Here is a 5,082-nt window from a genome sequence, read left to right on the forward strand (position 1 = left end):
GACCAAGGTTTTACGACCTGTTTGGTAATGAGACATACATCTTAGACTACTATCAGGATTGGAATATACCTGCTAATGCCAAGGTCTGTGGTTGTAGTCCTTAAACATGCCTCAGGTATCTTCCTTAGATTTCAAAAATTCTTAAAATGCGGTTGCCCAACCTGTAGTCCTACCCAGCTACAGTCTTCCCCTATTCTGGCAAAACCTTTAGAACATTATCTATTACTAGCCACGAGGGGAGAACCTGGTTGGTGAAAACCGGGCGCTGTTAGATCCCCACCCGGGTTTGACATTGCAAGCAGCGTCCCCACTGCGGTATGAACAAAGCATCTCAAGAAAACACTGTCAATTAGTATTTCCATCCAACAATAAGGACACCTAAATTGAACATGCCTGAACCTTAGCGGCTATACCTTAGTTCAGGGTAACTATCACAAGAAATCCACCCTTAACTGTAGCTAAAATTCACATAAAATCCAATGCAGATCGGGTAAAAAACATTATGCACACACATTCGCATATATTAAATCCAGTTACCTAACATAAATCAGAAACCATAACAGAAAGAAGGGCAAGAAACACTGACCGCTAAGAGTTTTCCAACCAGAAGACCTCTGAGCAGAAATCCCATGTGTGAAGCAGACGAGTACAAATATTGATATAACAGCACAAGGCTACGCAGCCCTCATGCAGGGAAGAAAGACACGAAACCAGGGAAGAAAGACACGTTTCGTCGGTTCAGTCATTGCGAAGAGTCTCATCGCCAGGAGGCCTGGCCTTTCATGCCCCATTGCCTCCTGGCCTTTCATGCCCCATATCCAGATCCTCCCTCTCTGTCTTCCAGCTGGTGGGAAAAAAACATTTTCCATGAAAAAAAAGATTAAACCAACGGCTGAAAACACCCCAATCGTCTAACACATAATCAATGGCTCAGGGTCGCACACATCACATTTTAGGGATGTCTTTCTCAGAGGGAACGCCTTACAGCATATCTGATTTTGCCTTTTTAATTTTTTAACTAAATTAAATTACATAAAAAAACATTATTAATTAAAATAAAATAGTTATACTAGTATTGGTAATTTTTGGATTCTAAATTTTCAATATAATATTTTTATTTTTTTAATAAAATTAATTTATTAAATTGAAAAATGTTCTCTAATTCACTATATTAAAAATATATAATATAATATAAACATTTTTACTTCATTACAATAAAATTAAAACTAAAATATAATAAAATGTGTAATTTTCAATATCTATATCACTATATAGTATTTAGTGTTACAAGAAATTTTAATTAATTTTAAGTTAAACATGCTATATATCACCAATTACTACGTAACAGGCTGGATGACCCATGAGGCTCGCCTTTTAAATGACACGATTGATTGTTTTTTCCCTTGATTTCACGTGGGTAGCAAGATAGAGTGAGATCCAGTTTTCCTGTGCAAGAAAGACAACATGACCCTGCGTGGACTTAATTGCAGCCGGGTGAACGTAAACCATACTCTGGAAGTTACCTCGCTGCTTCTGTTGGCATTATGATGCATATGTTGTACTTGATGGCAACACTCTCATAGAAGATCATCTCACTTATATACATTCAGATGAATCTACAGAAGAGATATCAGATGCGACATATTACAGGATAGCTCAAAGGAATCAAATGGCAAGCTCTTTGTAAGCAGAGGTTCAAATATTGTTGAAATTATGAAGGACGCAGGTACACCTTACAGAAAGTGCGTCCCCGCAGGTAATCCATGCAGAACCCGCGTCCAGAGACGCAGGCCAGCCGTTTAGGGGGTGCATCCACCCAGTGCACACATATCAAGGCAGAGGAAAGCACGTGGGGGTTTCTTGTGTGGTATCTAACCGACGGTTTTGCGTTTCTATGGTTTCGGCTCGTGGTATTGTTCCATGTTTTGGGGAGAAGCTTGCCTATATAAAGAAAAGGAGTTCATTTGGATTAAGGACCATCTTTGTTGAATATCTTTTGGTGAGATCTAGTCCAGATCTATGAAGGCGAATCTTCTAATGGACTATGATCGCTATGGCGCACGATCAGATCTGTAGATCTGACTGTTTGGGTTAGTCTTGAAGTCTTAATATCTTTCATATCTAAAGAGACGCAGGTGCAGTAAGGGTTCAGGTGCGTCCGGGACGCAGGAGCGAACCGGTTCAGGTGCGCCGGACGCAGGCGCAGAAGGGTTCAGGTGCGCCGGACGCAGGCGCAGAAGGGTTCAGGTGCGCCGAGACGCAGGCAGTTCAAAAGACTCAGAGCGAGGGACGCAGGCTAGCAGTTGAGCAGAGTGCGTCCGGGACGCGGGCTAGCAGTTGAACAGGGTGCGTCCAGGGACTCAGGCCAGCAGTTGAGCAGGGTGAGTCCGGGACTCAGGCTAGCAGTTGAGCAGGGTGAGTCCGGACTCAGGCTAGCAGTTGAGCAGGGTGCTTCCTTCTCTTAAAATCTTTGTTTATCATTGTTGCATCCTGGGTTTGGTCCTATTATTGTTGATCTAGTTACTACAGTTGATTGGGTGTTTCAGAAGGTTGTTTGAGCTTCAATGTTGTTGTTGGGTCCAGTATGAAAATTGGATGAAATGTGGCCTTTCAAGATTATGAGTTGTGCCTCAATGTATCCAGTATGAAAATTGATGAAACGTGGTACTTAGAGTGAGAAGATTGTAGGCCGGCGCCTACGTACTAGTATCTAAGCTAGTACAAGAGCTAAAAGAAATCTTGGAGAATTGTAGCAGGTAGTACCCTGCGTACTAGTAAATGGATCGGCTAGTACAAGAGCAAAGGGGGTTGTAGCTCCCGTACTGGTATAAGGCTGCACCAGTACAAATATTGTAAAAGAATTTTCTTATTAAGAAGAAGATTGAGATGACTTGCAGCAGGTGGTTTTCTCCCGCATTGGGTTTCCACCTTATATCATTGTGTTCATATGTGTGCCTTATGTGTGATGATCTACTTTATGTTACTGCATCTGTTAACTGATAATATGGTTGATAATGTCCTAATGCACTCATTGAAGATCGATTAACTTAATCTTAAGAAGTTGTGGAAGTAGCATATATGAATCTATTATGGAATTGAAAAAGTTTTATTAATGTGATAATACTGATTCACCCCCCCCCCTCTCAGTATTATTTCCAACAATTGGCATCAGAGCAGGTCCTTCAGAAAAGCTTGATCGCTTGAAGGAGATCCGTGGAACAATGGGAAAGAAGCTTAAGAAGAAAGCTCATAAGAAAAAGAAGTCATCTCAGAAGAACTATGATAGTGGAAGAATCGATTGGGGATTAGGCATAAGAAGCTCTTCAGATTCAGAATCAGATTCAGAATCAGTATCAGGTATGAATGTGTTATCCTCTGATGTTCCAGCTATATTTCCTTGTGAAAGAGATGAAAGTGATAGCGAAACTATTGAATTTGCTCTTATGGGTGAACAAGAAAGATATCAAATAGAGGCAGAATTTAAAAAGCTGACAGACAAAATTAGAGATCAACAAGATCTATTGAACAAAAGGGAATGTGATTTCAAAGAAGAAGCTACCAAACTAAGGGCCCAACTAGAAGAAGGAAACAAGGTAAGAAAGCTACTCAAGGACAAGGAAGACCAATGTCAAAAATTGCAGCATGAAGTGACATCATTAAGAAAAGAAGTCAACGAAAGAAGCACAACCATCAAGAAACTCAAAGATAGATCTAGCTACTATGAAAATCTTGAAGCTACAATCCTCTCACTAAAAGGAGATCTTGAAGAATCAAAGAAGCAGAATACAGATCTACTCCAAGCTATTGCAAAACAAGAAAACGAAGTCACCAGCTTAAAATCTCAACTGGAATGTGCCTTCCGAGTTCGTCAAATGCAGCAGGATCTGTATGAAGAACATGAAAAAGAAATTCTCAAACTAAGGGAACAAATGGAAGAAGGAAGGAAAGCTGAAGAAGTTTTGAAAAAGAAATCTCTTGAAAAGGAAGAACAACTTCACGTTGAGGTAAATATCTTGAAAGGTAAACTAGAAGAAAAGGATAAGCTTTTACGATTTCAAGATAGCTCTAAAGTATTGGATGATATTCTTAGTAGTCAAAGGTCCCCTGCTATAAAGACTGGTCTTGGTTTCCATGAATCTGTTGAAGGTGAATCTAGTTCACAAGGTGAGGCAAGAAACTCTAAAAGGAAATCTAAAGTGATCAACGAAGAAGTGAAAGATCAATCTCATCATCAACCAAGGAAAGAGATTCCTCAAAGAAAATCCTTTACTCCTCCTATGAATAATGTTGAATGTTATGTATGTCATAATCTTGGACATGTTGCAGCTAGATGTAGAAGAAGAAGAGTTCAAGACCATTATGCAGAAAGGTCATCTCAATCAAGGTACTTTTATGGATATTGCTTTGCTTGCAATATGTTTGGTCACAAAGCTACTGATTGTTACAGGAGGAATATGAAACATGTAAGATGTTATGCATGTAACAAGCTTGGACATATAGCCAAGGAATGCAGGAACAAAGTTTGGGCACCATATCAAAAGGAGAAAATGTCATCATCACGCTTGAAGATATGGAGGAAAAAGGAAGTACAGTCAGAAAAGGATGGCACAGTACAATGTACAGACATACCAGAATCAAAGGAAGCTGAAAGTACAGGACGCAGTGCAGTAACAGGAGACCTGCGTGCGGACGCAGGCCAGACCAAGTCCAGGTGCGTCCAAGACGCAGTTCAGTAACTGAAAATCTGCGTGGGGACGCAGAGCGACTGAGGATCAGGTGCGTCCCTGAAGCAAAAGGACGCGGCGCAATAGTAATTTTGGGTGCGTCCCTGAGTAAAAGTACGCGGCGCGATAGTGTTTTTGGGTGCGTCCCTGCAGCAACAGGACGCAGCGCAGCAGAAGATGAAGTGCGTACCTGTATCAAAGCATTTATTGGCTGATTCTTCTTGATATGCATGATCAAATTTAACAGATGGCACTGGTTCAGGGGGAGCATATGTCCTAAATTCATTGTTGGCATTATGGTCCTTGATGACAATGCTTATGATTCATCTTACTATTATGAGTTGGTCACATGATCAGA

This window comes from Pinus tabuliformis, chromosome 8 (assembly GCF_031772625.1).
Source record: "Pinus tabuliformis cultivar Carrire ecotype Pingquan chromosome 8, CPIR1, whole genome shotgun sequence".
Taxonomy (NCBI): Eukaryota; Viridiplantae; Streptophyta; class Pinopsida; order Pinales; family Pinaceae; genus Pinus; species Pinus tabuliformis.